The sequence below is a fragment of the Oncorhynchus keta genome, unplaced genomic scaffold (assembly GCF_023373465.1).
Source record: "Oncorhynchus keta strain PuntledgeMale-10-30-2019 unplaced genomic scaffold, Oket_V2 Un_contig_15883_pilon_pilon, whole genome shotgun sequence".
Lineage (NCBI taxonomy): Eukaryota > Metazoa > Chordata > Actinopteri > Salmoniformes > Salmonidae > Oncorhynchus > Oncorhynchus keta.
The window spans coordinates 7,664-31,549 of NW_026279576.1; the positions used below are offsets into that span (position 1 = coordinate 7,664).

The following is a 23,886-nucleotide window of genomic DNA, read 5'->3' on the forward strand; positions in this document are numbered from 1 at the left end:
CACCTATACCAGGTCTTCTTAGTCATCACCAACACCAGGTCTTCTTAGTCATCACCTCACCAGGTCTTCTTAGTCATCACCTATACCAGGTCTTCTTAGTCATCACCTATACCAGGTCTTCTTAGTCATCACCAGTTCTTCTTCGTCATCACCTATACCAGGTCTTCCTAGTCATCACCTATACCAGGTCTTCTTAGTCATCACCAATACCAGGTCTTCTTAGTCATCATCTATACCAGGTCTTCTTAGTCATCACCAGGTCTTCCTAGTCATCACCTATACCAGGTCTTCTTCGTCATCACCAACACCAGGTCTTCATAGTCATCACCTATACCAGGTCTTCCTAGTCATCACCAGGTCTTCCTAGTCATCACCTATACCAGTTCTTCATAGTCATCACCTATACCAGGTCTTCTTAGTCATCACCTATACCAGGTCTTCTTAGTCATCACCAACATCAGGTCTTCAGTCATCACCAGGTCTTCATAGTCATCACCAGGTCTTCCTAGTCATCACCTATACCAGGTCTTCTTAGTCATCACCAACACCAGGTCTTCTTAGTCATCACCAGGTCTTCATAGTCATCACCAGGTCTTCCTAGTCATCACCTATACCAGGTCTTCATAGTCATCACCTATACCAGGTCTTCCTAGTCATCACCAGGTCTTCATAGTCATCACCTATACCAGGTCTTCCTAGTCATCACCTATACCAGGTCTTCATAGTCATCACCTATACCAGGTCTTCTTAGTCATCACCAACACCAGGTCTTCTTAGTCATCACCAGGTCTTCATAGTCATCACCAGGTCTTCCTAGTCATCACCAACACCAGGTCTTCATAGTCATCACCAATACCAGGTCTTCATAGTCATCACCAGGTCTTCATAGTCATCACCAACACCAGGTCTTCATAGTCATCACCTATACCAGGTCTTCATAGTCATCACCAGGTCTTCCTAGTCATCACCTATACCAGGTCTTCCTAGTCATCACCTATACCAGGTCTTCTTAGTCATCACCAGGTCTTCATAGTCATCACCAGGTCTTCATAGTCATCACCAGGTCTTCCTAGTCATCACCAACACCAGGTCTTCATAGTCATCACCTATACCAGGTCTTCATAGTCATCACCAACACCAGGTCTTCATAGTCATCACCTATACCAGGTCTTCCTAGTCATCACCAGGTCTTCCTAGTCATCACCAGGTCTTCCTAGTCATCACCAGGTCTTCCTAGTCATCACCAGGTCTTCATAGTCATCACCTATACCAGGTCTTCCTAGTCATCACCTATACCAGGTCTTCCTAGTCATCACCTATACCAGGTCTTCCTAGTCATCACCTATACCAGGTCTTCCTAGTCATCACCAGGTCTTCCTAGTCATCACCAGGTCTTCCTAGTCATCACCAGGTCTTCCTAGTCATCACCTATACCAGGTCTTCATAGTCATCACCTATACCAGGTCTTCATAGTCATCACCTATACCAGGTCTTCTTAGTCATCACCAGGTCTTCATAGTCATCACCAGGTCTTCCTAGTCATCACCAACACCAGGTCTTCATAGTCATCACCAATACCAGGTCTTCATAGTCAACACCAGGTCTTCATAGTCATCACCTATACCAGGTCTTCATAGTCATCACCAGGTCCTAGTACCAGGTCTTCATAGTCATCACCTATACCAGGTCTTCATAGTCATCACCAGGTCTTCATAGTCATCACCAGGTCTTCCTAGTCATCACCAGGTCTTCCTAGTCATCACCAGGTCTTCCTAGTCATCACCAGGTCTTCCTAGTCATCACCAGGTCTTCCTAGTCATCACCAGGTCTTCCTAGTCATCACCAGGTCTTCCTAGTCATCACCTATACCAGGTCTTCCTAGTCATCACCTATACCAGGTCTTCCTAGTCATCACCTATACCAGGTCTTCCTAGTCATCACCTATACCAGGTCTTCATAGTCATCACCTATACCAGGTCTTCCTAGTCATCACCTATACCAGGTCTTCATAGTCATCACCTATACCAGGTCTTCCTAGTCATCACCTATACCAGGTCTTCCTAGTCATCACCTATACCAGGTCTTCCTAGTCAGGTCCTGTCCTGTGACAGGTGAAAGTTTGGATGGAGTGAAGGACAGAGTGAAGGACAGAGTGAAGGACAGAGTGAAGGACAGAGTGAAGGACAGAGTGAAGGACAGAGTGAAGGACAGAGTGAAGGACAGAGTGAGGAAGGACAGAGGAAGGACAGAGTGAAGGACAGAGTGAAGGACAGAGTGAAGGACAGAGTGAGAGGAATTGAGCCTCACCGTCCGGTAACACCTGTATGCCTTTCTTCAACTGGTTGTTGTTCTGGGATGTTGAGCTCTTGTCCCCGGGGAACTTGGGCCCGTCTGTGCTGCTGGAAGTCTTACCTGAAGAGTTTAGATTCTGGAGAGACAGGAAGAGGAGCAGGGTTTAGATTCTGGAGAGAGACAGGAAGAGGAGCATGGTTTAGATTCTGGAGAGAGACAGGAAGAGAGCAGGGTTTAGATTCTGGAGAGAGACAGGAAGAGGAGCAGAGTTTAGATTCTGGAGAGAGACAGGAAGAGAGCAGGGTTTAGATTCTGGAGAGAGACAGGAAGAGAAGCAGGGTTTAGATTCTGGAGAGAAACAGGAAGAGGAGCAGAGTAGATTCTGGAGAGAGACAGGAAGAGAAGCAGGGTTTAGATTCTGAGAGAAACAGGAAGAGAAGCAGAGTAGAAGAGAGAGACAGGAAGAGAAGCAGGGTTTAGATTCTGGAGAGAGACAGGAAGAGAAGCAGGGTTTAGATTCTGGAGAGAGACAGGAAGAGAAGCAGGGTTTAGATTCTGGAGAGAAACAGGAAGAGAAGCAGAGTAGATTCTGGAGAGAGACAGGAAGAGAAGCAGGGTTTAGATTCTGAGAGACAGAAGAGACAGGAAGAGAAGACAGGAAGAGGAGCAGGGTTTAGATTCTGAGAGAGACAGGAAGAGAAGCAGGGTAGATTCTGGAGAGAGACAGGAAGAGAAGCAGGGTTTAGATTCTGAGAGACAGGAAGAGAAGCAGGGTTTAGAACCTGGAGAGAGAACAGGAAGAGAAGCAGAGTAGATTCTGGAGAGAGGAACAGGAAGAGAAGCAGGGTTTAGATTCTGGAGAGAGGAACAGGAAGAGAAGCAGAGTAGATTCTGGAGAGAGAGACAGGAAGAGAAGCAGGGTAGATTCTGGAGAGAGACAGGAAGAGAAGCAGGGTTTAGATTCTGGAGAGAGACAGGAAGAGAAGCAGGGTTTAGATTCTGGAGAGAGAGACAGGAAGAGAAGCAGGGTTTAGATTCTGGAGAGAGACAGGAAGAGAAGCAGGGTTTAGATTCTGGAGGAGACAGGAAGAGAAGCAGGGTTTAGATTCTGAAGAGAAGCAGGGTTTAGATTCTGAGAGAGAACAGGAAGAGAAGCAGGGTTTAGATTCTGGAGAGAGACAGGAAGAGAAGCAGGGTTTAGATTCTGAGAGAGAAGAGAACAGGAAGAGAGAGACAGGAAGAGAAGCAGGGTTTAGATTCTGGAGAGAGGAACAGGAAGAGAAGCAGGTTTAGATTCTGGAGAGAGAGACAGGAAGAGAAGCAGGGTTTAGATTCTGGAGAGAGACAGGAAGAGAAGCAGGGTTTAGATTCTGGAGAGAGACAGGAAGAGGAGCAGGGAGACCTGGAGAGAGGAACAGGAAGAGAAGCAGAGTTTAGATTCTGGAGAGAGACAGGAAGAGAAGCAGGGTTTAGATTCTGGAGAGAGACAGGAAGAGACAGGAAGAGAGAGACAGGAAGAGGAGCAGGGTTTAGATTCTGGAGAGAAACAGAGAGACAGGAAGAGAAGACAGGAAGAGAAGCAGGGTTTAGATTCTGGAGAGAGACAGGAAGAGGAGCAGGAAGAGAGAGACAGGAAGAGAGCAGGTTTTCTGGAGAGAGACAGGAAGAGAAGCAGGGTTTAGATTCTGAGAGAGAGACAGGAAGAGGAAGCAGGGTTTAGATTCTGGAGAGAGGAACAGGAAGAGAAGCAGAGTAGATTCTGGAGAAGAGGGTTTAGACAGAAGACAGAAAGCAGGTTTAGATTCTAGATTCTGGAGAGAGGACAGGAAGAGAAGCAGAGTTTAGATTCTGGAGAGGAAGAGACAGGAAGAGAAGCAGGGTTTAGATTCTGGAGAGAGACAGGAAGAGAAGCAGGTTTAGATTCTGGAGAGAGACAGGAAGAGAAGCAGAGTAGATTCTGGAGAGAGACAGGAAGAGAAGCAGGGTTTAGATTCTGGAGAGAGACAGGAAGAGACAGGGTTTAGAACCTGGAAGCAGAGTAGATTCTGGAGAGAGAGACAGGAAGAGAAGCAGAGGTAGATTCTGGAGACAGGAGAGACAGGGTTTAGAGAGAAGCAGGTTTAGATTCTGGAGAGAGGAACAGGAAGAGAAGCAGAGTAGATTCTGGAGAGAGGAACAGGAAGAGAAGCAGGGTTTAGATTCTGGAGAGAGAGACAGGAAGAGAAGCAGAGTAGATTCTGGAGGAGAACAGGAAGAGAACAGGAATTCTGGAGAAGACAGAGTAGATTCTGGAGAAGCAGGGTTTAGATTCAGGAAGAGAAGCAGGGTTTAGATTCTGAGAGAGGAACAGGAAGAGAAGCAGGGTTTAGATTCTGAGAGAGAACAGGAAGAGAAGCAGGGTTTAGAAGACAGAGAGAAGCAGGGAGATTCTGGAGAGACAGGAAGAGAAGCAGGGAATTCTGGAGAGAGACAGGAAGAGAAGCAGGGTTTAGATTCTGAGAGAGGAAGAGACAGGAAGAGAAGCAGAGGGTTTAGATTCTGGAGAGAGAGACAGGAAGAGAAGCAGGGTTTAGATTCTGGAGAGACAGGAAGAGAGCAGGGGAAGAGAACAGGAAGAGAAGCAGGGTTTAGATTCTGGAGAGAGGAACAGGAAGAGAAGCAGGGTTTAGATTCTGGAGAGAGAGACAGGAAGAGAAGCAGGTAGATTCTGGAGAGAGGACAGGAAGAAGCAGGGTTTAGATTCTGGAGAGAGACAGGAAGAGAAGCAGGGTTTAGATTCTGGAGAGAGACAGGAAGAGAAGCAGGGTTTAGATTCTGGAGAGAGACAGGAAGAGAAGCAGGGTTTAGATTCTGGAGAGAGAGACAGGAAGAGAAGCAGGGTTTAGATTCTGGAGAGGAACAGGAAGAGAAGCAGGGTTTAGATTCTGGAGAGAGGAACAGGAAGAGAAGCAGGGTTTAGATTCTGAGAGAGACAGGAAGAACAGGAAGGAAGAGAAGCAGGGTTTAGATTCTGAGAGAGACAGGAAGAGAAGCAGGGTTTAGATTCTGGAGAGAGAGACAGGAAGAGAAGCAGGGTTTAGATTCTGAGAGAACAGGAAGAGAAGCAGAGTAGATTCTGAGAGAGAGACAGGAAGAGAAGCAGGTTTAGATTCTGGAGAGAGACAGGAAGAGAAGCAGGTTTAGATTCTGGAGAGAGACAGGAAGAGGAGCAGGTTAGAACCTAGTAGATTCTGGAGAGAGGAACAGGAAGAGAAGCAGGGTTTAGATTCTGGAGAGAGACAGGAAGAGAAGCATGGTTTAGATTCTGGAGAGAGACAGGAAGAGAAGCAGGGTTTAGATTCTGGAGAGAAACAGGAAGAGAAGAGAGAGATTCAGAGACAGGAAGAGAAGCAGGGTTTAGATTCTGAGAGAGAAGAGACAGGAAGAGAAGCAGAGTTTAGATTCTGAGAGAGAGAACAGGAAGAGAAGACAGGAAGGGTTTAGATTCTGGAGAGAGGACAGGAAGAGAAGCAGGGTAGATTCTGGAGAGAGGAACAGGAAGAGAAAGTTTAGATTCTGGAGAGAGGAACAGGAAGAGAAGCAGAGTAGATTCTGGAGAGAGAGAACAGGAAGAGAAGCAGGGTTTAGATTCTGGAGAGAGAGACAGGAAGAGAAGCAGGGTTTAGATTCTGGAGAGAGACAGGAAGAGAAGCAGGGTTTAGATTCTGGAGAGAGACAAGAGACAGGAAGAGAAGCAGGAGGGTTTAGATTCTGGAGAGAGGAACAGGAAGAGAAGCAGGGTTTAGATTCTGGAGAGAAACAGGAAGAGAAGCAGGGTTTAGATTCTGGAGAGAGAGACAGGAAGAGAAGCAGGGTTTAGATTCTGGAGAGAGACAGGAAGAGAAGCAGGGAACAGGAAGAGATTCTGTAGATTCTGGAGAGAGACAGGAAGAGAAGCAGGGTTTAGATTCTGGAGAGAGAGACAGGAAGAGAAGCAGGGTTTAGATTCTGGAGAGAGACAGGAAGAGAAGCAGGTAGAGAGAGAGACAGGAAGAGAAGCAGGGTTTAGATTCTGGAGAGAGAGACAGGAAGAGAAGCAGGGTTTAGATTCTGGAGAGAGAGACAGGAAGAGAGCAGGTTTAGATTCTGGAGAGAGAGACAGGAAGAGAAGCAGGGTTTAGATTCTGGAGAGAGAGACAGGAAGAGAAGCAGGGTTTAGATTCTGGAGAGAGACAGGAAGAGAAGCAGGGTTTAGATTCTGGAGCAGAGAGGACAGGAAGAGAAGCAGGGTTTAGATTCTGTTTAGATTCTGGAGAGAGACAGGAAGAGAAGCAGGGTTTAGATTCTGGAGAGAAGAGGGTTTAGATTCTGGAGAGGAAGAGAAGCAGGGTTTAGATTCTGGAGAGAGACAGGAAGAGACAGGTTTAGATTCTGGAGAGAGACAGGAAGAGAAGCAGAAGATTCAGACAGGAAGAGAAGCAGGGTTTAGATTCTGGAGAGAGAGACAGGAAGAGAAGCAGGGTTTAGATTCTGGAGAGAGACAGGAAGAGAAGCAGGTTTAGTTTAGATTCTGAAGAGAAGAGGTTAGACAGACAGGAAGAGAAGCAGGGTTTAGATTCTGGAGAGAGACAGGAAGAGAAGCAGGGTTTAGATTCTGGAGAGAGAGACAGGAAGAGAAGCAGGGTTTAGATTCTGAGAGAGACAGGAAGGAAGCAAGAGAAGACAGAGAGAAGCAGTTTAGATTCTGGAGAGGGACAGGAAGAGAAGCAGAGTAGATTCTGGAGAGAGACAGGAAGAGAAGCAGGGTTTAGATTCTGGAGAGAGACAGGAAGAGAAGCAGAGTAGATTCTGGAGAGAGACAGGAAGAGAAGCAGAGTAGATTCTGGAGAGAGACAGGAAGAGAAGCAGGGTAGATTCTGGGAGAGACAGGAAGAACAGGAAGAGAGAACAGAGAGGGTTTAGATTCTGGAGAGAGAGAAGGAAGAGAAGCAGGGCTTAGATTCTGAGAGAGAGACAGGAAGAGAAGCAGAGTAGATTCTGGAGAGAGACAGGAAGAGAAGCAGGGTTTAGATTCTGGAGAGAGGGACAGGAAGAGAAGCAGAGTAGATTCTGGAGAGAGAGACAGGAAGAGAAGCAGAGTAGATTCTGGAGAGAGAGACAGGAAGAGAACAGGAAGAGACAGGAAGAGAAGCAGAGTAGATTCTGGAGAGAGACAGGAAGAGAAGCAGAGTAGATTCTGAGAGAGAGAGACAGGAAGAGAAGCAGAGAGATTCAGGAAGAGAAGCAGAGTAGATTCTGGAGAGAGAGACAGGAAGAGAAGCAGAGTAGATTCTGGAGAGAGACAGGAAGAGAAGCAGAGTAGATTCTGGAGAGAGACAGGAAGAGAAGCAGGTTTAGATTCTGGAGAGAGACAGGAGAGAAGAGAGTAGATTCTGAGAGAGAGAGACAGGAAGAGAAGCAGAGTAGATTCTGGAGAGAGAGACAGGAAGAGAAGCAGAGTAGATTCTGGAGAGAGAGACAGGAAGAGAAGCAGAGTAGATTCTGGAGAGAGAGAGACAGGAAGAGAAGCAGAGTAGATTCTGGAGAGAGACAGAAGAAGAGTAGATTCTGGAGAGAGAGACAGGAAGAGAAGTAGAGATTCTGGAGAGAGAGACAGGAAGAGAAGCAGAGTAGATTCTGGAGAGAGAGACAGGAAGAGAAGCAGAGTAGATTCTGGAGAGAGAGACAGGAAGAGAAGCAGAGTAGATTCTGGAGAGAGACAGGAAGAGAAGCAGAGTAGATTCTGGAGAGAGACAGGAAGAGAAGCAGAGTAGATTCTGGAGAGAGACAGGAAGAGAAGCAGAGTAGATTCTGGAGAGAGACAGGAAGAGAAGCAGAGTAGATTCTGGAGAGAGACAGGAAGAGAAGCAGAGTAGTAGATTCTGAGAGAGAGACAGGAAGAGAAGCAGAGTAGATTCTGGAGAGAGAGACAGGAAGAGAAGCAGAGTAGATTCTGGAGAGAGACAGGAAGAGAAGCAGAGTAGATTCTGAGAGAGAGACAGGAAGAGAAGCAGAGTAGATTCTGGAGAGACAGGAAGAGAAGCAGAGTAGATTCTGGAGAGAGACAGGAAGAGAAGCAGAGTAGCGGGGAGGGATGAAGAGGCATAGTGAAAGAATACATTCTACACAGGGAGGAAGAATCCTGTTCGAGTCCCAGTATCTTTCCCTGTGTGGTTGGTTCTCCTCTGAACACTAAAGATACAGTCTAATAACGTCACTGAAACGGTCTTCACTAAATTGAACTACTTCCTGTGGGATAAATAGAACTACACTTCAGAACAGAAAACAGGAAACTAACACTGGCTTCGTTAACTCCTGGGTGACGGGGCAGTATTTGCACGTCCGGATGAAATGCATGCCCAAATTCAACTGCATGCTACTCATCCCCCAGAAAATAAAATATGCATATTATTAGTAGATCTGGATAGAAAACACTCACTTTGAATCATGTCTGTGAGTATAACAGAACTTATTTAGCAGGCGAAACCCCGAGGACAAACCATTCAGATTTTTTGTTGTTGAGGTCACTCTCTTGTCAATGGGTTTTCATTGAGAATCCAGATTTCTAAGGAACCTTCTTGCAGTTCCTATCGCTTCCACTGGATGTCAACAGTCTTTAGAAATTGGTTGAGGTTATTCCTTTGTGTAATGAAGAAGTACGGCCATCTTGAACAAGGGTCACTTGAAGTGTACTGTTAGAGGCGCGTGACCAGAAAGCTAGCTTCAGTTTTATCGATTATGTTAAAAAATACCTAAAGTTGTATTACAAAAGTAGTTTGAAATGTTTTGGCAAAGTTTACAGGTAACTTTTGAGATATTTTGTTGTGACGTTGAGCAAGTTGGAACCAGTGTTTTTCTGGATCAAACGCGCCAAATAAAAATTGACATTTTGGATATATATCGACAGAATTCATCGAACAAAAGGACCATGTGTGATGTTTATGGGACATATTGGAGTGCCAACAGAAGAAGCTAGTCAAAGGTAAGGCATGATTTATATGTTTATATCTGCGTTTTGTGTCGCGCCTGCAGGGTTGAAATATGCTTTCTCTCTTCCATTACTATGATGCTATCCTCAGATAATAGCATCGTTTACTTTCGCCTAAAAGCCTTTTGAAATCTAACATGTTGGCCGGATTCACAACAAGTGTAGCTTTAATTTGCTATATTGCATGTGTGATTTAATGAAAGTTTGATTTTTTTTATAGTAATTTATTTGAATTTCGCGCTCTGCATTTCCCTGGCTTTTGGGACGCTAGCGTCCCACATATCCCAGAGAGGTTAAACAGCCCTACTACAATGGATTTCAAAAGACACGTCCATAGTAAACAGCAGCTCACAAGTCCTCATCCGTCTCCCTCTCAATACATTAGAGATGCTGTTTCAGACAGTGACCGTGTTGATTTCCCCAGCAGCTCTCATACCCCCTGCTACTAGAAGACATGTACCTGCAACATGAATCAATAATAAGTTAGTTTGCCCTAGTTTAGTTCCAGGTCACTCTACCCATCGACGAAGCTTCAGAGCTGAGCAACATTAGTCACACAGACGATGATCAACTCCACTCAGCAGGAACACCACCAAACGGACCTTATATCAAACGCCTAAGTTCCTCCTAGAGATGAAAGACTCACCGTTTTGCTGTCGTCGTTGTTCGACGTGGGGTCCTTGTAGTTGGGACCAGGCAGTGCAGGGAAGTCCTCGTTATGGATGGAGAAGTCTTGGGACTGTTCGTTTGAGGGTTTGGTGACCATTCCAACTGCAGTACAGGAGGACAGGATGGACAGGCTGTAGCTCAGGTAAATACAGGGACAGAGAAGATCTTATCTCTCCAGAAGACAACCATCAATATCATCGCATCCCAGCAACCCAGAGGCAAAGGTAAACATGTTTTATTTTCTCGCAGACTGGGACACACTCTCATCATAGAGAGCCCTCCCAGCCAGTGGGTTGAGGAGAGGAGGTAGGGGGTCTCACCATAGAGAACCAGTGGGTTGAGGAGAGGAGGTTAGGAGGTCTCACCATAGAGAACCAGTGGGTTGAGGAGAGGAGGTAGGGGTCTCACCATAGAGAACCAGTGGGTTGAGGAGAGGAGGTAGGGGGTCTCACCATAGAGAACCAGTGGGTTGAGGAGAGGAGGTCTCACCATAGAGAACCAGTGGGTTGAGGAGAGGAGGTAGGGGGTCTCACCATAGAGAACCAGTGGGTTGAGGAGAGGAGGTAGGGGGTCTAACCATAGAGAGCCCTCCCAGCCAGTGGGTTGAGGAGAGGAGGTAGGGGGTCTCACCATAGAGAACCAGTGGGTTGAGGAGAAAGGAGGTAGGGGTCTCACCATAGAGAACCAGAGAACCAGTGGGTTGAGGAGAGGAGGTAGGGGGTCTCACCATAGAGAACCAGTGGGTTGAGGAGAGGAGGTAGGGGTCTCACCATAGAGAACCAGTGGGTTGAGGAGAGGAGGTTGGGGGTCTCACCATAGAGAACCAGTGGGTTGAGGAGAGGAGGTAGGGGTCTAACCATAGAGAGCCCTCCCAGCCAGTGGGTTGAGGAGAGGAGGTAGGGGGTCTCACCATAGAGAACCAGTGGGTTGAGGAGAGGAGGTAGGGGTCTAACCATGAGAGAGCCCTCCCAGCCAGTGGGTTGAGGAGAGGAGGTAGGGGGTCTCACCATAGAGAACCAGTGGGTTGAGGAGAGGAGGTAGGGGGTCTAACCATAGAGAGCCCTCCCAGCCAGTGGGTTGAGGAGAGGAGGTTGGGGGTCTCACCATAGAGAACCAGTGGGTTGAGGAGAGGAGGTAGGGGGTCTCACCATAGAGAACCAGTGGGTTGAGGAGAGGAGGTAGGAGGTCTCACCATAGAGAACCAGTGGGTTGAGGAGAGGAGGTAGGGGGTCTCACCATAGAGAACCAGTGGGTTGAGGAGAGGAGGTAGGGGGTCTAACCATAGAGAGCCCTCCCAGCCAGTGGGTTGAGGAGAGGAGGTAGGGGGTCTCACCATAGAGAACCAGTGGGTTGAGGAGAGGAGGTAGGGGTCTCACCATAGAGAACCAGTGGGTTGAGGAGAGGAGGTAGGGGGTCTCACCATAGAGAGCCCTCCCAGCCAGTGGGTTGAGGAGAGGAGGTAGGGGGTCTCACCATAGAGAACCAGTGGGTTGAGGAGAGGAACCAGGTTAGGGGGTCTCACCATAGAGAGCCCTCCCAGCCAGTGGGTTGAGGAGAGGAGGTAGGGGGTCTCACCATAGAGAACCAGTGGGTTGAGGAGAGGAGGTAGGGGTCTAACCATAGAGAGCCCTCCCAGCCAGTGGGTTGAGGAGAGGAGGTTAGGGGGTCTCACCATAGAGAACCAGTGGGTTGAGGAGAGGAGGTAGGAGGTCTCACCATAGAGAACCAGTGGGTTGAGGAGAGGAGGTAGGGGGTCTCACCATAGAGAACCAGTGGGTTGAGGAGAGGAGGTAGGGGTCTCACCATAGAGAACCAGTGGGTTGAGGAGAGGAGGTAGGGGGTCTCACCATAGAGAACCAGTGGGTTGAGGAGAGGAGGTCTCACCATAGAGAGCCCTCCCAGCCAGTGGGTTGAGGAGAGGAGGTAGGGGGTCTAACCATAGAGAGCCAGTGGTTTGAGGAGAGGAGGTAGGGGGTCTCACCATAGAGAACCAGTGGTTTGAGGAGAGGAGGTAGGGGTCTCACCATAGAGAACCAGTGGGTTGAGGAGAGGAGGTAGGGGTCTCACCATAGAGAACCAGTGGTTTGAGGAGAGGAGGTAGGGGGTCTCACCATAGAGAACCAGTGGGTTGAGGAGAGGAGGTAGGGGGTCTCACCAGAACCAGTGGGGAGCCCTCCCAGCCAGTGGGTTGAGGAGAGGAGGTAGGGGGTCTCACCATAGAGAACCAGTGGGTTGAGGAAGCCAGGGGTTAGGGGGTCTCACCATAGGAGCCCTCCCAGCCAGTGGGTTGAGGAGAGGAGGTACGGGGTCTCACCATAGAGAACCAGTGGGTTGAGGACAGGAGGTTGGGGGTCTCACCATAGAGAACCAGTGGGTTGAGGAGAGGAGGTAGGGGGTCTCACCATAGAGAACCAGTGGGTTGAGGAGAGGAGGTAGGGGGTCTCACCATAGAGAACCAGTGGGTTGAGGAGAGGAGGTAGGGGGTCTCACAATAGAGAACCAGTGGGTTGAGGAAAGGGGAGTTAGGGGTCTCACCATAAGGAGCCCTCCCAGCCAGTGGGTTGAGGAGAGGAGTAGGGTTCCCACCGCCTTCCCTCCGACTCCGGTCTGCTAACGCTGGGAAGTCTGACAGGTCCAGACCTGTCACGTTTTCACTTCCGTCTACAGCAGGAAGAGAGACAGGACCAGAGAACAGTTAGTCAAGTCCCCTCAGTCTACAGCAGGAAGAGAGACAGGACAAGAGAACAGTTAGTCAAGTCCCTTCTATCTACAGCAGGAAGAGAGACAGGACCAGATAACAGTTAGTCAAGTCCCTTCCATCTATAGCAGGAAGAGAGTCAGGACAAGTCACCTCCCAATGCATTTAAAAAGCATTTCAGCAGATAAAACAAGCTATTCCAGAGCCTCATTGCAAACCTCTAGTCAGTTACAGAGACACAAACCTCCATCTAGTCAGTTAGAGAGAAACAAACCTCCATCTAGTCAGTTAGAGAAACAAACCTCCATCTAGTCAGAGAAACAAACCTCCATCTAGTCAGTTAGAGAGAAACAAACCTCCATCTAGTCAGTTAGAGAGAAACAAACCTCCATCTAGTCAGTTAGAGAGACACAAACCTCCATCTAGTCAGTTAGAGAGACACAAACCTCCATCTAGTCAGTTGGAGAGAAACAAACCTCCATCTAGTCAGTTAGAGAAACAAACCTCCATCTAGTCAGAGAAACAAACCTCCATCTAGTCAGTCAGAGAAACAAACCTCCATCTAGTCAGTTAGAGAGAAACAAACCTCCATCTAGTCAGTTACAGAGAAACAAACCTCCATCTAGTCAGAGACACAAACCTCCATCTAGTCAGAGAAACAAACCTCCATCTAGTCAGTTAGAGAGAAACAAACCTCCATCTAGTCAGTTAGAGAGAAACAAACCTCCATCTAGTCAGAGACACAAACCTCCATCTAGTCAGAGAAACAAACCTCCATCTAGTCAGTTAGAGAGAAACAAACCTCCATCTAGTCAGTCAGAGAAACAAACCTCCATCTAGTCAGTTAGAGAGACACAAACCTCCATCTAGTCAGAGAAACAAACCTCCATCTAGTCAGAGAAACAAACCTCCATCTAGTCAGTTCGAGAGAAACAAACCTCCATCTAGTCAGTCAGAGAAACAAACCTCCATCTAGTCAGTTAGAGAGAAACAAACCTCCATCTAGTCAGTTAGAGAGAAACAAACCTCCATCTAGTCAGTTAGAGAGAAACAAACCTCCATCTAGTCAGTTAGAGAAACAAACCTCCATCTAGTCAGTTAGAGAAACAAACCTCCATCTAGTCAGTTACAGAGAAACAAACCTCCATCTAGTCAGTTAGAGAGAAACAAACCTCCATCTAGTCAGTTAGAGAAACAAACCTCCATCTAGTCAGAGAAACAAACCTCCATCTAGTCAGTTAGAGAGAAACAAACCTCCATCTAGTCAGTTAGAGAGAAACAAACCTCCATCTAGTCAGAGACACAAACCTCCATCTAGTCAGAGAAACAAACCTCCATCTAGTCAGTTACAGAAACAACCCTCCATCTAGTCAGTTAGAGAGAAACAAACCTCCATCTAGTCAGAGAAACAAACCTCCATCTAGTCAGAGAAACAAACCTCCATCTAGTCAGTTAGAGAGAAACAAACCTCCATCTAGTCAGTTAGAGAAACAAACCTCCATCTAGTCAGTTAGAGAGAAACAAACCTCCATCTAGTCAGTTAGAGAGAAACAAACCTCCATCTAGTCAGTTAGAGAGAAACAAACCTCCATCTAGTCAGTGAGAGAAACAAACCTCCATCTAGTCAGTTAGAGAGAAACAAACCTCCATCTAGTCAGAGAAACAAACCTCCATCTAGTCAGAGAAACAAACCTCCATCTAGTCAGAGAAACAAACCTCCATCTAGTCAGTTGAGAGAAACAAACCTCCATCTAGTCAGTCAGAGAAACAAACCTCCATCTAGTCAGTTAGAGAGAAACAAACCTCCATCTAGTCAGAGAAACAAACCTCCATCTAGTCAGTTAGAGAGAAACAAACCTCCATCTAGTCAGTTAGAGAGAAACAAACCTCCATCTAGTCAGTTAGAGAGAAACAAACCTCCATCTAGTCAGTTCGAGAGAAACAAACCTCCATCTAGTCAGAGAGAAACAAACCTCCATCTAGTCAGTCAGAGAAACAAACCTCCATCTAGTCAGTCAGAGAAACAAACCTCCATCTAGTCAGTTAGAGAGAAACAAACCTCCATCTAGTCAGAGACACAAACCTCCATCTAGTCAGAGAAACAAACCTCCATCTAGTCAGTTAGAGAGAAACAAACCTCCATCTAGTCAGTTCAGAGAAACAAACCTCCATCTAGTCAGTTAGAGAGAAACAAACCTCCATCTAGTCAGAGAAACAAACCTCCATCTAGTCAGTTAGAGAGAAACAAACCTCCATCTAGTCAGAGAAACAAACCTCCATCTAGTCAGAGAAACAAACCTCCATCTAGTCAGAGAAACAAACCTCCATCTAGTCAGTTAGAGAGAAACAAACCTCCATCTAGTCAGAGAGAAACAAACCTCCATCTAGTCAGTCAGAGAAACAAACCTCCATCTAGTCAGTTCAGAGAAACAAACCTCCATCTAGTCAGTTAGAGAGAAACAAACCTCCATCTAGTCAGAGACACAAACCTCCATCTAGTCAGAGAAACAAACCTCCATCTAGTCAGTTAGAGAGAAACAAACCTCCATCTAGTCAGTCAGAGAAACAAACCTCCATCTAGTCAGTTAGAGAGAAACAAACCTCCATCTAGTCAGAGAAACAAACCTCCATCTAGTCAGTTAGAGAGAAACAAACCTCCATCTAGTCAGAGAAACAAACCTCCATCTAGTCAGAGAAACAAACCTCCATCTAGTCAGTTAGAGAGAAACAAACCTCCATCTAGTCAGAGAAACAAACCTCCATCTAGTCAGAGAAACAAACCTCCATCTAGTCAGAGAAACAAACCTCCATCTAGTCAGTCAGAGAAACAAACCTCCATCTAGTCAGTCAGAGAAACAAACCTCCATCTAGTCAGTTCGAGAGAAACAAACCTCCATCTAGTCAGTTAGAGAGAAACAAACCTCCATCTAGTCAGTTCAGAGAAACAAACCTCCATCTAGTCAGTTCGAGAGAAACAAACCTCCATCTAGTCAGTCAGAGAAACAAACCTCCATCTAGTCAGTTACAGAGAAACAAACCTCCATCTAGTCAGAGAAACAAACCTCCATCTAGTCAGTTCCAGAGAAACAAACCTCCATCTAGTCAGTTCGAGAGAAACAAACCTCCATCTAGTCAGTTAGAGACACAAACCTCCATCTAGTCAGTTAGAGAGAAACAAACCTCCATCTAGTCAGTTAGAGAGAAACAAACCTCCATCTAGTCAGAGAAACAAACCTCCATCTAGTCAGAGAAACAAACCTCCATCTAGTCAGTTAGAGAGACACAAACCTCCATCTAGTCAGTTAGAGAGAAACAAACCTCCATCTAGTCAGTTAGAGAAACAAACCTCCATCTAGTCAGTTAGAGAGAAACAAACCTCCATCTAGTCAGAGAAACAAACCTCCATCTAGTCAGTTAGAGAGAAACAAACCTCCATCTAGTCAGTTAGAGAGAAACAAACCTCCATCTAGTCAGTTAGAGAGAAACAAACCTCCATCTAGTCAGAGAGAAACAAACCTCCATCTAGTCAGTTACAGAGAAACAAACCTCCATCTAGTCAGTTAGAGAAACAAACCTCCATCTAGTCAGTTACAGAGAAACAAACCTCCATCTAGTCAGTTACAGAGACACAAACCTCCATCTAGTCAGTTAGAGACACAAACCTCCATCTAGTCAGTTAGAGACACAAACCTCCATCTAGTCAGTTACAGAGAAACAAACCTCCATCTAGTCAGTTAGAGAGAAACAAACCTCCATCTAGTCAGTTAGAGAGAAACAAACCTCCATCTAGTCAGTTAGAGAGAAACAAACCTCCATCTAGTCAGTTAGAGAAACAACCTCAAAAGAAATGATAAAATGACTACTATAACTATAACTTTCTGTCATCAATGAAGGGTATCAATCAGACAGCCAATCAATGCCTTGAACATCACCTGTTCCGTTGAAGATGTTGCTGGATAACGAGTTGTTCATCGAACGATGGATTCGGTTCATTCCAAACCCCGACATACTGAAACAGAGACACTACTTCAGTCGGGAATTCAAGTTCACATTTGACTCATTCAGCAGATGCTCTTATCCAGGGCAAATGACAAAACATGGTCATCCTGAAACATGGAGAGAGAAACACCATTTCACTTTATTTCCTGTTTCAAGTTGTTAAATCTTAAAACCACGCAATATAAAAAAGTCCCTAAAAAGTCCAAACCCCACATAACACCCTAAGGCAGTCATAGGTAGAGGCTGATATGACATACGGTAACCTAGTAATACTGGGTCACTACAGAGCTGGTACCCAGTCACTACAGAGCTGGTACCCAGTCACTACAGAGCTGGTACCCAGTCACTACAGAGCTGGTACCCAGTCACTACAGAGCTGGTACCCAGTCACCACAGAGCTGGTACCCAGTCACCACAGAGCACGTACCCAGTCACCACAGAGCACGTACCCAGTCACCACAGAGCTGGTACCCAGTCACCACAGAGCTGGTACCCAGTCACCACAGAGCTGGTACCCAGTCACCACAGAGCTGGTACCCAGTCACCACAGAGCTGGTACCCAGTCACCACAGAGCTGGTACCCAGTCACTACAGAGCTGGTACCCAGTCACTACAGAGCTGGTACCCAGTCACTACAGAGCTGGTACCCAGTCACTACAGAGCTGGTACCCAGTCACTACAGAGCTGGTACCCAGTCACTACAGAGCTGGTACCCAGTCACTACAGGGCTGGTACCCAGTCACCACAGAGCACGTACCCAGTCACCACAGAGCTGGTACCCAGTCACCACAGAGCTGGTACCCAGTCACCACAGAGCTGGTACCCAGTCACCACAGAGCTGGTACCCAGTCACCACAGAGCTGGTACCCAGTCACTACAGAGCTGGTACCCAGTCACTACAGAGCTGGTACCCAGTCACCGCTGAGCACGTACCCAGTAACCACAGAGCTGGTACCCAGTAACCACAGAGCTGGTACCCAGTCACCACAGAGCTGGTACCCAGTCACCACAGAGCTGGTACCCAGTCACAACAGAGCTGGTACCCAGTCACTACAGAGCTGGTACCCAGTCACCGCTGAGCTGGTACCCAGTAACCACAGAGCTGGTACCCAGTCACTACAGAGCTGGTACCCAGTCACTACAGAGCTGGTACCCAGTCACAACAGAGCTGGTACCCAGTCACTACAGAGCACGTACCCAGTCACCACAGAGCTGGTACCCAGTAACCACAGAGCTGGTACCCAGTAACCACAGAGCTGGTACCCAGTAACCACAGAGCTGGTACCCAGTAACCACAGAGCTGGTACCCAGTAACCACAGAGCTGGTACCCAGTCACTACAGAGCTGGTACCCAGTAACCACAGAGCTGGTACCCAGTCACTACAGAGCTGGTACCCAGTCACTACAGAGCTGGTACCCAGTCACTACAGAGCTGGTACCCAGTCACTCCAGAGCTGGTACCCAGTCACTCCAGAGCTGGTACCCAGTCACCGCTGAGCACGTACCCAGTCACTACAGAGCTGGTACCCAGTCACCACAGAGCTGGTACCCAGTCACTACAGAGCACGTACCCAGTCACCACAGAGCTGGTACCCAGTAACCACAGAGCTGGTACCCAGTAACCACAGAGCTGGTACCCAGTAACCACAGAGCTGGTACCCAGTCACCGCTGAGCACGTACCCAGTCACCACAGAGCTGGTACCCAGTCACCACAGAGCTGGTACCCAGTCACCACAGAGCTGGTACCCAGTAACCACAGAGCTGGTACCCAGTAACCACAGAGCTGGTACCCAGTAACCACAGAGCTGGTACCCAGTCACCGCTGAGCTGGTACCCAGTCACCACAGAGCTGGTACCCAGTCACCACAGAGCACGTACCCAGTAACCACAGAGCTGGTACCCAGTAACCACAGAGCTGGTACCCAGTCACTACAGAGCTGGTACCCAGTAACCACAGAGCTGGTACCCAGTAACCACAGAGCTGGTACCCAGTAACCACAGAGCTGGTACCCAGTAACCACAGAGCTGGTACCCAGTCACCGCTGAGCACGTACCCAGTCACCACAGAGCTGGTACCCAGTCACCACAGAGCACGTACCCAGTCACCACAGAGCTGGTACCCAGTAACCACAGAGCTGGTACCCAGTAACCACAGAGCTGGTACCCAGTAACCACAGAGCTGGTACCCAGTCACCGCTGAGCTGGTACCCAGTCACCACAGAGCTGGTACCCAGTCACCACAGAGCACGTACCCAGTAACCACAGAGCTGGTACCCAGTAACCACAGAGCTGGTACCCAGTCACTACAGAGCTGGTACCCAGTCACTACAGAGCTGGTACCCAGTAACCACAGAGCTGGTACCCAGTCACTACAGAGTTGGTACCCAGTCACTACAGAGCTGGTACCCAGTCACCACAGAGCTGGTACCCAGTCACCACAGAGCTGGTACCCAGTCACCACAGAGCTGGTACCCAGTCACCACAGAGCTGGTACCCAGTCACTACAGAGCTGGTACCCAGTCACTACAGAGCTGGTACCCAGTCACTACAGAGCTGGTACCCAGTCACTACAGAGCTGGTACCCAGTCACTACAGAGCTGGTACCCAGTCACTACAGAGCTGGTACCCAGTCACTACAGAGCTGGTACCCAGTCACTACAGAGCTGGTACCCAGTCACTACAGAGCTGGTACCCAGTCACTACAGAGCTGGTACCCAGTCACTACAGAGCTGGTACCCAGTCACTACAGAGCTGGTACCCAGTCACCGCTGAGCACGTACCCAGTCACCGCTGAGCACCACAGTCACTGCTGAGCACCACAGTCACTGCTGAGCACCACAGTCACTGCTGAGCACCACAGTCATTGCTGAGCACCACAGTCACTGCTGAGCACCCCAGTCACTGCTGAGCACCCCAGTCACTGCTGAGCACCCCAGTCACTGCTGAGCACCCCAGTCACTGCTGAGCACCCCAGTCACTGCTGAGCACCAAAGTGATCACATAATCTGACTCTGAACCAAGCTGAAGGTCATTTCTCCCTGTTTCAAGGCTAATTTCATGTCATTGATGAGACCTAAAACAGACATTTCATAGCGCTGTGTCTGGTAGAGCTTGACATAGAAACTACTAAGGATAGTTGGCTTCCACGTTTGCCTCTGAATGCAGATGGGCCACAGTGAAGACCTGTAAAGGACTGTATTCTCAGGCTCACGGTGGTGATCTAGAATCAGGTCCCCCATGGCCATATAATGATGATAGAAAAGGCTAAACTGATCCCAGATCAGCACCGGTTGCTGTAATCCTACAATAAAGACTGGGGAAACAACGGAACGAAGTCTCCTCTGGCTAAATGACTAGCGTGTTACATCAGGAAGGAGTGATGCATTACAACCTACACTGTTTTCTAACCAGTAAAATGGTGTTCGCTCAGCTGTGAGGGCATTTTAACCCCCCCACGCCAAATGGGAATCTGTAGGCCAATCAGGTTCTTCAAAAACAGCCCTTTCATCCAATGAAAACAATCGACCTTGTGCTTGATAGAAAGCCCTTATTAACTTATTATGGCTGGGGGCGGTATCGAGTAGCTTGGATGAATAAGGTGCCCAGAGTAAACTGCCTGCTACTCAGGCCCAGAAGCTAAGATATGCATATTATTAGTAGATTTGGATAGAAAACACTCTGAAGTTTCTAAAACTGTTTGAATGATGTCTGAGCATAACAGAACTCATACGGCAGTCAAAAACCTGAGAAAAAAATCAAACCAGGAAGTGGGAAATCTGAGGTTTGTAGTTTTCAACTCTTTGCCTATCCAAGATGGTGTAAATTTGGTCCGATTGCACTTCCTAAGGCTTCCACTAGATGTCAGTCTTTAGAACCTTGTTTCAGGCTTCTACTGTGGAGGAGAGAATAAGAGCTGATTGAGTAAGGGGTCTGCCTGAAGGCCATGAGCTCAGTCAGGCGCGCTCCGTGAGAGGTAGCTGCTTTCCATAGCATTTCTAAAGACAAAGGAATTCTCAGATTGAAATATTATTGAAGGTTTGTTAAAAACATCCTAAAGATTGATTATATACACATCGTTTGACATGTTTCTACGAACTGTAATGGAATTTGACTTCTCGTCTGGCCTGCGCATCACGAATTTGGATTTGTGAACTGAAGGTGCAAACAAAAAAGAGCTATTCGGACATAAATGGACTTTATCGAACAAAACTAACATTTATGGTGGAACTGGGATTCCTGTGAGTGCATTCTGATGAAGATCATCAAAGGTAAGTGAATATTTCTAACTCTATTTCTGACTTCTGTTGACTCCACAACATGGCGAATATCTGTATGGCTTGTTTTGATTCAGATTATAGCACGGTGTGCTTTTAGGTAAAGCGGTTTTGAAATCTGACACAGCGGTTACATTAAGGAGAAGTTTATCTAAAGTTCCATGCATAACACATATCTTTTATCAATGTTTATTTGAGTATTTCTGTATATTGATGTGGCTCTCTGCAAAATCACTGGATGTTTTGGAAGCAAAAACATTACTGAACGTAACACGCCAATGTAAACTGAGATTTTTGGATATCAATATGACCTTTATCGAACAAAACATACATGTATTGTGCAACATGAAGTCCTATGAGTGTCATCTGATGAAGATCATCAAAGGTTAGTGATTAATTGTATCTATATTTCTGCTTTTTGTGACTCCTCTCTTTGGCTGGAAAGATGGCTGTGTTTTTCTGTGACTAGGTACTGACCTATCATCATCATCATCAGATGGTTTGCTTTCGTCGTAAAGCCTTTTTGAAAATCGGACACTGTGATGGGATTAACAACAAGTTGATCTTTAAAATGGTGTAAAATACTTGTATGTTTGAGAATTTTAATCATGAGATTTCCGTTGTTTGAATTTGGCGCCCTGCACTTTCACTGGCTGTTCTCATATCGATCCCGTTAAGGGATCTCAGCCGTAAGAGGTTTTAATGCACTGGACTGATCCTAATGGGTTAGCTAGACAGATACATAACTACCACACACACATACACACGTATCAATTGTTGTCACATATAACAGGTTTACACACCATCTCCATGGAGACAGATGTGGACCACTTCCTCTGTACTGTTGTGTGAGGACTAATTAGCTACACTGGGGAAGAATCAAAGTGATGACAGAGGAGAAAAGGAGAGGAAGTGCAGAGGAGGAGGAGGAGGAGGAGGAGGAGGAGGAGGAGGAGAGAGATGAGATTGAAACGGCTTAGTTGACACCTATTCTCAGACCACTAAACACACCTTCAGGATAACGTAGTAGAGATGTCTTCACACTCATCATTCTCCACATCATTAAGAGACAGAGAGAAGAGGGTGAATAATACAGTCTAGGCTACACTACAGACTACAATACAGTCTAGGATGCAATACAGTCTTCTACTAATACAGCTACAATACAGTCTGATGCAATACAGTAATACAGTCTACTACAGGCTACACTACAGACTACAATACATTCTAGGATGCAATACAGTCTAATACAGTCTAGGCTACACTACACTCTACGCTACAATACAGTCTGTAATACAGTCTAATACAGTCTGCAATACAGTCTAGACTACGCTACACTCTACAGCTACACTCTACAATACAGTCTGGATGCAATACAGTCTAATACAGTCTACATTACAGTCTAGACTACAATCTAGGCTACAGTCTGTAATACAGTCTACAATACAGTCTAGGATACAATACAGTCTAATACAGGCTACAATACAATACAGTCTACAATAGTCTGTAATACAGTCTACGCTACACTCTAGGCTACACTACAGTCTACACTACAGTCTACACTACAGTCTAGGCTACAATACAGTCTGTAATTCAGTCTACAATACACTCTAGGCTACAATACAGTCTAGGCTACAATACAGTCTAGGCTACAATAAAGTCTGTAATACAGTCTACGCTACAATACAGTCTAGGCTACAATACAGTCTGTAATACAGTCTATGCTACAATACAGTCTGTAATACAGTCTACAATAAAGCTACACTCTAGGCTACAATACAGTCTGTATTACAGTCTACGCTACACTCTAGGCTACAATACAGTCTACATTACAATCTAGGCTACAATCTAGGCTACAATACAGTCTAGACTACAATACAGTCTGTACGCAACAGTCTACTCTACAGTCTCTAGGCCACAATACAGTCTACGCTACACTAGTCTACAATACAGTCTAGGCTACAAGAGGCTAGGCTACAATACAGTCTAGAGTGCAATACAGTCTAGGACGCTCTTCAGTCTAGGCCACACTACAGTCTACAAAACTAGTTACGCATTTTAACTGACCGTACTCATTCCTCTTCTCTCCCTCACCCTCCCTTCTCTCCCTCACCCTCCCTTCTTCTCTCCCTCACCCTCCCTTCTTCTCTCCCTCACCCCTCCCTTCTTCTCTCCCTCACCCTCCCTTCTTCTCTCCCTCACCCTCCCTTCTTCCCTCCCTCCCTTCTTCGCTCCCTCACCTCTGTGCAGAGTTCTCAATCCCAGCTTGTGTTTACCCAAGGCAGTAAACAGCTCCTGACAGACAGACTCACTCTGTTGATGTCCTTACAGTACAACAACGTCTCCTTTCAGCCACAGAGTCCATCAATCACATCACAGGACAAGTCCAACAATCATTTTGATTGAGACTCAAGACTCCTTGATACACTAGACTAGCAACTATGAGAACAATAAATCATCTATCCTTTTCTATACCTGACAGGGTCGGGAGCACACTGGGGGAAGAGGAGCTGGGCTCTTGGGCTGTTAAAATCTAATTGTATTTGTCACAGAATACAACAGGTGAAGACGTTGCCGTGAAATGCTTCCTGACGAGCCATTAACCAACAACGCAGTTCAAGAAATAGAGTTAAGAAAATATTTACTAAATAAACAAAAGTTTAAAGAATAAAAGCAGAGTAATAAAATAACGAGTCTATATACAGGGGGTACCGGTTAGTAACGAGTCTATATACAGGGGGTACCGGTTAGTAACGAGTCTATATACAGGGGGTATCGGTTAGTAACGAGTCTATATACAGGGGGTACCGGTTAGTAACGAGTCTATATAAAGGGGGTACCGGTTAGTAATGAGGCTATATACAGGGTGTACTGGTTCAGAGTCAATGTGCGGGGGTACAGGTTAGTAATGAGGCTATATACATGGGATACTGGTACAGAGTCAATG

At 46.7% G+C, this 23,886-nt stretch overlaps 1 pseudogene; it reads right to left on the reverse strand.

Moving 5' to 3' along the window:
- Positions 1-2,086: 2,086 nt before the first annotated feature.
- Positions 2,087-23,886, reverse strand: part of LOC118381138 (CCR4-NOT transcription complex subunit 2-like) — a 33,698-nt pseudogene continuing 11,898 nt past the window's right edge.